This window comes from Hyperolius riggenbachi, chromosome 5 (assembly GCF_040937935.1).
Source record: "Hyperolius riggenbachi isolate aHypRig1 chromosome 5, aHypRig1.pri, whole genome shotgun sequence".
NCBI classification, from domain to species: domain Eukaryota; kingdom Metazoa; phylum Chordata; class Amphibia; order Anura; family Hyperoliidae; genus Hyperolius; species Hyperolius riggenbachi.
The window spans coordinates 447149373-447164059 of record NC_090650.1 but is presented as its reverse complement, the minus strand read 5'-3'; positions in this window follow the sequence as shown (position 1 = coordinate 447164059).

Below are 14687 nucleotides of genomic sequence, written 5' to 3'. Positions count from 1 at the left end.
ATGAGGGATGAGTATATGAGGGATGTGTATATGAGGGATGAGTATATGAGGGATGAGTATATGAGGGATGAGCATATGAGGGATGTCTATATGAGGGATGTGTATATGAGGGATGAGTATATGAGGGATGAGTATATGAGGGATGTCTATATGAGGGATGAGTATATGAGGGATGAGTATATAAGGGATGAGTATATGAGGGATGAGTATATGAGGGATGTCTATATGAGGGATGTGTATATGAGGGATGAGTATATGAGGGATGAGTATATGAGGGATGAGTATATGAGGGATGAGTATATGAGGGATGTCTATATGAGGGATGAGTATATGAGGGATGAGTATATGAGGGATGAGTATATGAGGGATGAGTATATGAGGGATGTCTATATGAGGGATGAGTATATGAGGGATGTCTATATGAGGGATGAGTATATGAGGGATGTCTATATGAGGGATGAGTATATGAGGGATGTCTATATGAGGGATGAGTATATGAGGGATGTCTATATGAGGGATGAGTATATGAGGGATGAGTATATGAGGGATGAGTATATGAGGGATGAGTATATGAGGGATGTCTATATGAGGGATGTGTATATGAGGGATGAGTATATGAGGGATGTCTATATGAGGGATGTGTATATGAGGGATGTGTATATGAGGGATGAGTATATGAGGGATGAGTATATGAGGGATGAGTATATGAGGGATGAGTATATGAGGGATGTCTATATGAGGGATTGTCTATATGAGGGATGAGTATATGAGGGATGTGTATATGAGGGATGAGTATATGAGGGATGAGTATATGAGGGATGAGTATATGAGGGATGTCTATATGAGGGATGAGTATATGAGGGATGTCTATATGAGGGATGAGTATATGAGGGATGAGTATATGAGGGATGAGTATATGAGGGATGAGTATATGAGGGATGAGTATATGAGGGATGAGTATATGAGGGATGTCTATATGAGGGATGTGTATATGAGGGATGAGTATATGAGGGATGAGTATATGAGGGATGTCTATATGAGGGATGTCTATATGAGGGATGAGTATATGAGGGATGAGTATATAAGGGATGAGTATATGAGGGATGAGTATATGAGGGATGAGTATATGAGGGATGTCTATATGAGGGATGTGTATATGAGGGATGAGTATATGAGGGATGAGTATATGAGGGATGAGTATATGAGAGATGAGTATATGAGGGATGTCTATATGAGGGATGAGTATATGAGGGATGAGTATATGAGGGATGAGTATATGAGGGATGAGTATATGAGGGATGTCTATATGAGGGATGTCTATATGAGGGATGTGTATATGAGAGGATGAGTATATGAGGGATGAGTATATGAGGGATGAGTATATGAGGGATGTCTATATGAGGGATGTCTATATGAGGGATGAGTATATGAGGGATGAGTATATGAGGGATGTGTATATGAGGGATGAGTACATAGGGATGAGTATATGAGGGATGTCTATATGAGGGATGAGTATATGAGGGATGAGTATATGAGGGATGAGTATATGAGGGATGTGTATATGAGGGGATGAGTATATGAGGGATGTCTATATGAGGGATGAGTATATGAGGGATGAGTATATGAGGGATGAGTATATGAGGGATGTCTATATGAGGGATGAGTAAGTGAGGGATGTCTATATGAGGGATGAGTATATGAGGGATGAGTATATCAGGGATGAGTATATGAGGGATGTCTATATGAGGAATGTGTATATGAGGGATGTCTATATGAGGGATGAGTATATGAGGGATGCCTATATGAGGGATGTGTATATGAGGGATGAGTATATGAGGGATGTCTATATGAGGGATGAGTATATGAGGGATGTCTATATGAGGAATGTGTATATGAGGGATGTCTATATGAGGGATGAGTATATGAGGGATGAGTATATGAGGGATGTGTATATGAGGGATGTGTATATGACGGATGAGTATATGAGGGATGAGTATATGAGGGATGTGTATATGAGGGATGAGTATATGAGGGATGAGTATATGAGGGATGCCTATATGAGGGATGAGTATATGAGGGATGTGTATATGAGGGATGTGTATATGAGGGATGTCTATATGAGGGATGAGTATATGAGGATGAGTATATGAGAGATGTCTATATGAGGGATGAGTATATGAGGGATGAGTATATGAGGGATGTCTATATGAGGGATGAGTATATGAGGGATGAGTATATGAGGGATGAGTATATGAGGGATGAGTATATGAGGGATGAGTATATGAGGATGAGTATATGAGGGATGTCTATATGAGGGATGAGTATATGAGGGATGTCTATATGAGGGATGAGTATATGAGGGATGAGTATATGAGGGATGAGTATATGAGGGATGAGTATATGAGGGATGTCTATATGAGGGATGAGTATATGAGGGATGTCTATATGAGGGATGAGTATATGAGGGATGAGTATATGAGGGATGTGTATATGAGGGATGAGTATATGAGGGATGAGTATATGAGGGATGAGTATATGAGGGATGTCTATATGAGGGATGAGTATATGAGGGATGTCTATATGTGGGATGAGTATATGAGGGATGTCTATATGAGGGATGAGTATATGAGGGATGTCTATATGAGGGATGAGTATATGAGGGATGTCTATATGAGGGATGTGTATATGAGGGATGAGTATATGAGGGATGAGTATATGAGGGATGAGTATATGAGGGGATGAGTATATGAGGGATGTGTATATGAGGGATGTGTATATGAGGGATGAGTATACGAGGGATGTCTATATGAGGGATGTGTATATGAGGGATGAGTATATGAGGGATGAGTATATGAGGGATGAGTATATGAGGGATGAGTATATGAGGGATGAGTATATGAGGGATGAGTATATGAGGGATGTCTATATGAGGGATGTGTATATGAGGGATGAGTATATGAGGGATAAGTATATGAGGGATGAGTATATGAGGGATGTCTATATGAGGGATGAGTATATGAGGGATGTCTATATGAGGGATGAGGATATGAGGGATGAGTATATGAGGGATGAGTATATGAGGGATGTCTATATGAGGGATGTGTATATGAGGGATGAGTATATGAGGGATGAGTATATGAGGGATGTCTATATGAGGGATGTCTATATGAGGGATGTGTATATGAGGGATGAGTATATGAGGGATGAGTATATGAGGGATGAGTATATGAGGGATGTCTATATGAGGGATGAGTATATGAGGGATGAGTATATAAGGGATGAGTATATGAGGGATGAGTATATGAGGGATGTCTATATGAGGGATGTGTATATGAGGGATGAGTATATGAGGGATGAGTATATGAGGGATGAGTATATGAGGGATGTCTATATGAGGGATGAGTATATGAGGGATGAGTATATGAGGGATGAGTATATGAGGGATGAGTATATGAGAGATGTCTATATGAGGGATGAGTATATGAGGGATGAGTATATGAGGGATGTCTATATGAGGGATGAGTATATGAGGGATGTCTATATGAGGGATGAGTATATGAGGGATGTCTATATGAGGGATGTGTATATGAGGGATGAGTATATGAGGGATGAGTATATGAGGGATGTCTATATGAGGGATGTGTATATGAGGGATGAGTATATGAGGGATGTCTATATGAGGGATGTCTATATGAGGGATGTGTATATGAGAGATGAGTATATGAGGGATGAGTATATGAGGGATGAGTATATGAGGGATGAGTATATGAGGGACGAGTATATGAGGGATGTCTATATGAGGGATGTGTATATGAGGGATGAGTATATGAGGGATGAGTATATGAGGGATGAGTATATGAGGGATGTCTATATGAGGGATGAGTATATGAGGGATGTCTATATGAGGGATGAGGATATGAGGGATGAGTATATGAGGGATGTCTATATGAGGGATGAGTATATGAGGGATGAGTATATGAGGGATGAGTATATGAGGGATGTCTATATGAGGGATGTGTATATGAGGGATGAGTATATGAGGGATGTGTATATGAGGGATGAGTATATGAGGGATGAGTATATGAGGGATGTCTATATGAGGGATGAGTATATGAGGGATGAGTATATGAGGGATGAGTATATGAGGGATGAGTATATGAGGGATGTCTATATGAGGGATGTCTATATGAGGGATGTGTATATGAGGGATGAGTATATGAGGGATGTGTATATGAGGGATGAGTATATGAGGGATGTCTATATGAGGGATGAGTACATGAGGGATGAGTATATGAGGGATGAGTATATGAGGGATGTCTATATGAGGGATGTATATATGAGGGATGAGTATATGAGGGATGAGTATATGAGGGATGTCTATATGAGGGATGTCTATATGAGGGATGTGTATATGAGGGATGAGTATATGAGGGATGAGTATATGAGGGATGAGTATATGAGGGATGAGTATATGAGGGATGTCTATATGAGGGATGTCTATATGAGGGATGAGTATATAAGGGATGAGTATATGAGGGATGAGTATATGAGGGATGTCTATATGAGGGATGTGTATATGAGGGATGAGTATATGAGGGATGAGTATATGAGGGATGTCTATATGAGGGATGAGTATATGAGGGATGAGTATATGAGGGATGAGTATATGAGGGATGAGTATATGAGGGATGTCTATATGAGGGATGAGTATATGAGGGATGTCTATATGAGGGATGAGTATATGAGGGATGTCTATATGAGGGATGAGTATATGAGGGATGTCTATATGAGGGATGAGTATATGAGGGATGTCTATATGAGGGATGTGTATATGAGGGATGAGTATATGAGGGATGAGTATATGAGGGATGAGTATATGAGGGATGTCTATATGAGGGATGTGTATATGAGGGATGGTATATGAGGATGAGTATATGAGGGATGTCTATATGAGGGATGTGTATATGAGAGATGAGTATATGAGGGATGAGTATATGAGGGATGAGTATATGAGGGATGAGTATATGAGGGATGAGTATATGAGGGACGAGTATATGAGGGATGTGTATATGAGGGATGAGTATATGAGGGATGAGTATATGAGGGATGTCTATATGAGGGATGAGGATATGAGGGATGAGTATATGAGGGATGTCTATATGAGGGATGTGTGTATGAGGGATGAGTATATGAGGGATGAGTATATGAGGGATGAGTATATGAGGGATGTGTATATGACGGATGTGTATATGAGGGATGAGTATATGAGGGATGTGTATATGAGGGATGAGTATATGAGGGATGAGTATATGAGGGATGTCTATATGAGGGATGAGTATATGAGGGATGAGTATATGAGGGATGAGTATATGAGGGATGAGTATATGAGGGATGTCTATATGAGGGATGTCTATATGAGGGATGTGTATATGAGAGATGAGTATATGAGGGATGAGTATATGAGGGATGAGTATATGAGGGATGTCTATATGAGGGATGTCTATATGAGGGATGAGTATATGAGGGATGAGTATATGAGGGATGTGTATATGAGGGATGAGTATATGAGGGATGTCTATATGAGGGATGAGTACATGAAGGATGAGTATATGAGGGATGTCTATATGAGGGATGAGTATATGAGGGATGAGTATATGAGGGATGAGTATATGAGGGATGAGTATATGAGGGATGAGTATATGAGGGATGTGTATATGAGGGATGAGTATATGAGGGATGTCTATATGAGGGATGAGTATATGAGGGATGAGTATATGAGGGATGAGTATATGAGGGATGTCTATATGAGGAATGAGTAAGTGAGGGATATCTATATGAGGGATGAGTATATGAGGGATGAGTATATCAGGGATGAGTATATGAGGGATGTCTATATGAGGGATAAGTATATGAGGGATGAGTATATGAGGGATGAGTATATGAGGGATGTCTATATGAGGGATGTGTATATGAGGGATGAGTATATGAGGGATGAGTATATGAGGGATGTCTCTATGAGGGATGAGTATATGAGGGATGTCTCTATGAGGGATGAGTATATGAGGGATGAGTATATAAGAAATGAGTATATGAGGGATGAGTATATGAGGGATGTGTATATGAGGGATGTGTATATGAGGGATGAGTATATGAGGGATGAGTATATGAGGGATGAGTATATGAGGGATAAGTATATGAGGAATGAGTATATGAGGGATGAGTATATGAGGGATGTCTATATGAGTGATGAGTATATGAGGGATGTCTATATGAGGGATGAGTATATGAGGGATGAGTATATGAGGGATGAGTATATGAGGGATGAGTATATGAGGGATGTCTATATGAGGGATGTCTATATGAGGGATGAGTATATGAGGGGTGTCTATATGAGGGATGTGTATATGAGGGATGAGTATATGAGGGATGTCTATATGAGGAATGTGTATATGAGGGATGTCTATATGAGGGATGCCTATATGAGGGATGTGTATATGAGGGATGAGTATATGAGGGATGTGTATATGAGGGATGAGTATATGAGGGATGAGTATATGAGGGATGTCTATATGAGGAATGTGTATATGAGGGATGTCTATATGAGGGATGAGTATATGAGGGATGAGTATATGAGGGATGTGTATATGAGGGATGTGTATATGACGGATGAGTATATGAGGGATGTGTATATGAGGGATGAGTATATGAGGGATGAGTATATGAGGGATGAGTATATGAGGGATGCCTATATGAGGGATGAGTATATGAGGGATGTGTATATGAGGGATGTCTATATGAGGGATGAGTATATGAGAGATGAGTATATGAGAGATGAGTATATGAGAGATGTCTATATGAGGGATGAGTATATGAGGGATGAGTATATGAGGGATGAGTATATGAGGGATGAGTATATGAGGGATGTCTATATGAGGGATGAGTATATGAGGGATGTCTATATGAGGGATGTCTATATGAGGGATGAGTATATGAGGGATGAGTATATGAGGGATGAGTATATGAGGGATGAGTATATGAGGGATGTCTATATGAGGGATGAGTATATGAGGGATGTGTATATGAGGGATGAGTATATGAGGGATGAGTATATGAGGGATGAGTATATGAGGGATGTCTATATGAGGGATGAGTATATGAGGGATGTCTATATGAGGGATGAGTATATGAGGGATGTCTATATGAGGGATGAGTATATGAGGGATGTCTATATGAGGGATGAGTATATGAGGGATGTCTATATGAGGGATGTGTATATGAGGGATGAGTATATGAGGGATGAGTATATGAGGGATGAGTATATGAGGGATGTGTATATGAGGGATGTGTATATGAGGGATGAGTATATGAGGGATGTGTATATGAGGGATGAGTATATGAGGGATGAGTATATGAGGGATGAGTATATGAGGGATGAGTATATGAGGGATGAGTATATGAGGGATGAGTATATGAGGGATGTCTATATGAGGGATGTGTATATGAGGGATGAGTATATGAGGGATGAGTATATGAGGGATGAGTATATGAGGGATGAGTATATGAGGGATGTCTATATGAGGGATGAGTATATGAGGGATGTCTATATGAGGGATGAGGATATGAGGGATGAGTATATGAGGGATGAGTATATGAGGGATGTGTATATGAGGGATGAGTATATGAGGGATGAGTATATGAGGGATGTCTATATGAGGGATGTCTATATGAGGGATGTGTATATGAGAGATGAGTATATGAGGGATGAGTATATGAGGGATGAGTATATGAGGGATGTCTATATGAGGGATGTCTATATGAGGGATGAGTATATGAGGGATGAGTATATGAGGGATGTGTATATGAGGGATGAGTATATGAGGGATGTCTATATGAGGGATGAGTACATGAAGGATGAGTATATGAGGGATGTCTATATGAGGGATGAGTATATGAGGGATGAGTATATGAGGGATGAGTATATGAGGGATGAGTATATGAGGGATGAGTATATGAGGGATGTGTATATGAGGGATGAGTATATGAGGGATGTCTATATGAGGGATGAGTATATGAGGGATGAGTATATGAGGGATGAGTATATGAGGGATGTCTATATGAGGAATGAGTAAGTGAGGGATATCTATATGAGGGATGAGTATATGAGGGATGAGTATATCAGGGATGAGTATATGAGGGATGTCTATATGAGGGATAAGTATATGAGGGATGAGTATATGAGGGATGAGTATATGAGGGATGTCTATATGAGGGATGTGTATATGAGGGATGAGTATATGAGGGATGAGTATATGAGGGATGTCTCTATGAGGGATGAGTATATGAGGGATGTCTCTATGAGGGATGAGTATATGAGGGATGAGTATATAAGAAATGAGTATATGAGGGATGAGTATATGAGGGATGTGTATATGAGGGATGTGTATATGAGGGATGAGTATATGAGGGATGAGTATATGAGGGATGAGTATATGAGGGATAAGTATATGAGGAATGAGTATATGAGGGATGAGTATATGAGGGATGTCTATATGAGTGATGAGTATATGAGGGATGTCTATATGAGGGATGAGTATATGAGGGATGAGTATATGAGGGATGAGTATATGAGGGATGAGTATATGAGGGATGTCTATATGAGGGATGTCTATATGAGGGATGAGTATATGAGGGGTGTCTATATGAGGGATGTGTATATGAGGGATGAGTATATGAGGGATGTCTATATGAGGAATGTGTATATGAGGGATGTCTATATGAGGGATGCCTATATGAGGGATGTGTATATGAGGGATGAGTATATGAGGGATGTGTATATGAGGGATGAGTATATGAGGGATGAGTATATGAGGGATGTCTATATGAGGAATGTGTATATGAGGGATGTCTATATGAGGGATGAGTATATGAGGGATGAGTATATGAGGGATGTGTATATGAGGGATGTGTATATGACGGATGAGTATATGAGGGATGTGTATATGAGGGATGAGTATATGAGGGATGAGTATATGAGGGATGAGTATATGAGGGATGCCTATATGAGGGATGAGTATATGAGGGATGTGTATATGAGGGATGTCTATATGAGGGATGAGTATATGAGAGATGAGTATATGAGAGATGAGTATATGAGAGATGTCTATATGAGGGATGAGTATATGAGGGATGAGTATATGAGGGATGAGTATATGAGGGATGAGTATATGAGGGATGTCTATATGAGGGATGAGTATATGAGGGATGTCTATATGAGGGATGTCTATATGAGGGATGAGTATATGAGGGATGAGTATATGAGGGATGAGTATATGAGGGATGAGTATATGAGGGATGTCTATATGAGGGATGAGTATATGAGGGATGTGTATATGAGGGATGAGTATATGAGGGATGAGTATATGAGGGATGAGTATATGAGGGATGTCTATATGAGGGATGAGTATATGAGGGATGTCTATATGAGGGATGAGTATATGAGGGATGTCTATATGAGGGATGAGTATATGAGGGATGTCTATATGAGGGATGAGTATATGAGGGATGTCTATATGAGGGATGTGTATATGAGGGATGAGTATATGAGGGATGAGTATATGAGGGATGAGTATATGAGGGATGTGTATATGAGGGATGTGTATATGAGGGATGAGTATATGAGGGATGTGTATATGAGGGATGAGTATATGAGGGATGAGTATATGAGGGATGAGTATATGAGGGATGAGTATATGAGGGATGAGTATATGAGGGATGAGTATATGAGGGATGTCTATATGAGGGATGTGTATATGAGGGATGAGTATATGAGGGATGAGTATATGAGGGATGAGTATATGAGGGATGAGTATATGAGGGATGTCTATATGAGGGATGAGTATATGAGGGATGTCTATATGAGGGATGAGGATATGAGGGATGAGTATATGAGGGATGAGTATATGAGGGATGTGTATATGAGGGATGAGTATATGAAGGATGAGTATATGAGGGATGAGCATATGAGGGATGTCTATATGAGGGATGTGTATATGAGGGATGAGTATATGAGGGATGAGTATATGAGGGATGTCTATATGAGGGATGTCTATATGAGGGATGAGTATATAAGGGATGAGTATATGAGGGATGAGTATATGAGGGATGTCTATATGAGGGATGTGTATATGAGGGATGAGTATATGAGGGATGAGTATATGAGGGATGAGTATATGAGGGATGTCTATATGAGGGATGAGTATATGAGGGATGAGTATATGAGGGATGAGTATATGAGGGATGAGTATATGAGGGATGAGTATATGAGGGATGTCTATATGAGGGATGAGTATATGAGGGATGTCTATATGAGGGATGAGTATATGAGGGATGTCTATATGAGGGATGAGTATATGAGGGATGTCTATATGAGGGATGAGTATATGAGGGATGTCTATATGAGGGATGAGTATATGAGGGATGAGTATATGAGGGATGAGTATATGAGGGATGTCTATATGAGGGATGAGTATATGAGGGATGTCTATATGAGGGATGTGTATATGAGGGATGAGTATATGAGGGATGAGTATATGAGGGATGAGTATATGAGGGATGAGTATATGAGGGACGAGTATATGAGGGATGTCTATATGAGGGATGTCTATATGAGGGATGTCTATATGAGGGATGTGTATATGAGGGATGTGTATATGAGGGATGAGTATATGAGGGATGAGTATATGAGGGATGAGTATATGAGGGATGTCTATATGAGGGATGAGTATATGAGGGATGTCTATATGAGGGATGAGGATATGAGGGATGAGTATATGAGGGATGAGTATATGAGGGATGTCTATATGAGGGATGTGTATATGAGGGATGAGTATATGAGGGATGAGTATATGAGGGATGAGTATATGAGGGATGTCTATATGAGGGATGTGTATATGAGGGATGAGTATATGAGGGATGAGTATATGAGGGATGAGTATATGAGGGATGTCTATATGAGGGATGTCTATATGAGGGATGAGTATATGAGGGATGAGTATATAAGGGATGAGTATATGAGGGATGAGTTTATGAGGGATGAGTATATGAGGGATGTCTATATGAGGGATGTGTATATGAGGGATGAGTATATGAGGGATGTGTATATGAGGGATGAGTATATGAGAGATGAGTATATGAGGGATGTCTATATGAGGGATGAGTATATGAGGGATGAGTATATGAGGGATGAGTATATGAGGGATGAGTATATGAGGGATGTCTATATGAGGGATGTCTATATGAGGGATGTGTATATGAGAGATGTCTATATGAGGGATGAGTATATGAGGGATGAGTATATGAGGGATGTCTATATGAGGGATGTCTATATGAGGGATGAGTATATGAGGGATGAGTATATGAGGGATGTGTATATGAGGGATGTCTATATGAGGGATGAGTATATGAGGGATGTCTATATGAGGGATGAGTATATGAGGGATGAGTATATGAGGGATGAGTATATGAGGGATGTGTATATGAGGGATGAGTATATGAGGGATGTCTATATGAGGGATGAGTATATGAGGGATGAGTATATGAGGGATGAGTATATGAGGGATGTCTATATGAGGGATGAGTAAGTGAGGGATGTCTATATGAGGGATGAGTATATGAGGGATGAGTATATGAGGGATGAGTATATCAGGGATGAGTATATGAGGGATGTCTATATGAGGGATAAGTATATGAGGGATGAGTATATGAGGGATGAGTATATGAGTGATGTCTATATGAGGGATGTGTATATGAGGGATGAGTATATGAGGGATGAGTATATGAGGGATGTCTATATGAGGGATGAGTATATGAGGGATGAGTATATAAGGGATGAGTATATGAGGGATGAGTATATGAGGGATGTGTATATGAGGGATGAGTATATGAGGGATGAGTATATGAGGGATAAGTATATGAGGAATGAGTATATGAGGGATGAGTATATGAGGGATGTCTATATGAGTGATGAGTATATGAGGGATGTCTATATGAGGGATGAGTATATGAGGGATGAGTATATGAGGGATGAGTATATGAGGGATGAGTATATGAGGGATGTCTATATGAGGGATGAGTATATGAGGGGTGTCTATATGAGGGATGTGTATATGAGAGATGAGTATATGAGGGATGAGTATATGAGGTATGTCTATATGAGGGATGTGTATATGAGGGATGTCTATATAAGGGATGAGTATATGAGGGATGAGTTAATGAGGGATGTGTATATGAGGGATGAGTATATGAGGGATGTCTATATGAGGGATGAGTATATGAGGGATGAGTATATGAGGGGTGTCTATATGAGGGATGTGTATATGAGAGATGAGTATATGAGGGATGAGTATATGAGGTATGTCTATATGAGGGATGAGTATATGAGGGATGAGTATATGAGGGATGAGTATATGAGGGATGTCTATATGAGGGATGTGTATATGAGGGATGAGTATATGAGGGATGTGTATATGAGGGATGAGTATATGAGAGATGAGTATATGAGGGATGTCTATATGAGGGATGAGTATATGAGGGATGAGTATATGAGGGATGAGTATATGAGGGATGAGTATATGAGGGATGTCTATATGAGGGATGTCTATATGAGGGATGTGTATATGAGAGATGAGTATATGAGGGATGAGTATATGAGGGATGAGTATATGAGGGATGTCTATATGAGGGATGTCTATATGAGGGATGAGTATATGAGGGATGAGTATATGAGGGATGTGTATATGAGGGATGAGTACATAAGGGATGAGTATATGAGGGATGTCTATATGAGGGATGAGTATATGAGGGATGAGTATATGAGGGATGAGTATATGAGGGATGTGTATATGAGGGATGAGTATATGAGGGATGTCTATATGAGGGATGAGTATATGAGGGATGAGTATATGAGGGATGAGTATATGAGGGATGTCTATATGAGGGATGAGTAAGTGAGGGATGTCTATATGAGGGATGAGTATATGAGGGATGAGTATATCAGGGATGAGTATATGAGGGATGTCTATATGAGGAATGTGTATATGAGGGATGTCTATATGAGGGATGAGTATATGAGGGATGCCTATATGAGGGATGTGTATATGAGGGATGAGTATATGAGGGATGTCTATATGAGGGATGAGTATATGAGGGATGTCTATATGAGGAATGTGTATATGAGGGATGTCTATATGAGGGATGAGTATATGAGGGATGAGTATATGAGGGATGTGTATATGAGGGATGTGTATATGACGGATGAGTATATGAGGGATGAGTATATGAGGGATGTGTATATGAGGGATGAGTATATGAGGGATGAGTATATGAGGGATGCCTATATGAGGGATGAGTATATGAGGGATGTGTATATGAGGGATGTGTATATGAGGGATGTCTATATGAGGGATGAGTATATGAGAGATGAGTATATGAGAGATGTCTATATGAGGGATGAGTATATGAGGGATGAGTATATGAGGGATGTCTATATGAGGGATGAGTATATGAGGGATGAGTATATGAGGGATGAGTATATGAGGGATGAGTATATGAGGGATGAGTATATGAGGGATGAGTATATGAGGGATGTCTATATGAGGGATGAGTATATGAGGGATGTCTATATGAGGGATGAGTATATGAGGGATGAGTATATGAGGGATGAGTATATGAGGGATGAGTATATGAGGGATGTCTATATGAGGGATGAGTATATGAGGGATGTCTATATGAGGGATGAGTATATGAGGGATGAGTATATGAGGGATGTGTATATGAGGGATGAGTATATGAGGGATGAGTATATGAGGGATGAGTATATGAGGGATGTCTATATGAGGGATGAGTATATGAGGGATGTCTATATGTGGGATGAGTATATGAGGGATGTCTATATGAGGGATGAGTATATGAGGGATGTCTATATGAGGGATGAGTATATGAGGGATGTCTATATGAGGGATGTGTATATGAGGGATGAGTATATGAGGGATGAGTATATGAGGGATGAGTATATGAGGGATGAGTATATGAGGGATGTGTATATGAGGGATGTGTATATGAGGGATGAGTATACGAGGGATGTCTATATGAGGGATGTGTATATGAGGGATGAGTATATGAGGGATGAGTATATGAGGGATGAGTATATGAGGGATGAGTATATGAGGGATGAGTATATGAGGGATGAGTATATGAGGGATGTCTATATGAGGGATGTGTATATGAGGGATGAGTATATGAGGGATAAGTATATGAGGGATGAGTATATGAGGGATGTCTATATGAGGGATGAGTATATGAGGGATGTCTATATGAGGGATGAGGATATGAGGGATGAGTATATGAGGGATGAGTATATGAGGGATGTCTATATGAGGGATGTGTATATGAGGGATGAGTATATGAGGGATGAGTATATGAGGGATGTCTATATGAGGGATGTCTATATGAGGGATGTGTATATGAGGGATGAGTATATGAGGGATGAGTATATGAGGGATGTCTATATGAGGGATGAGTATATGAGGGATGAGTATATAAGGGATGAGTATATGAGGGATGAGTATATGAGGGATGTCTATATGAGGGATGTGTATATGAGGGATGAGTATATGAGGGATGAGTATATG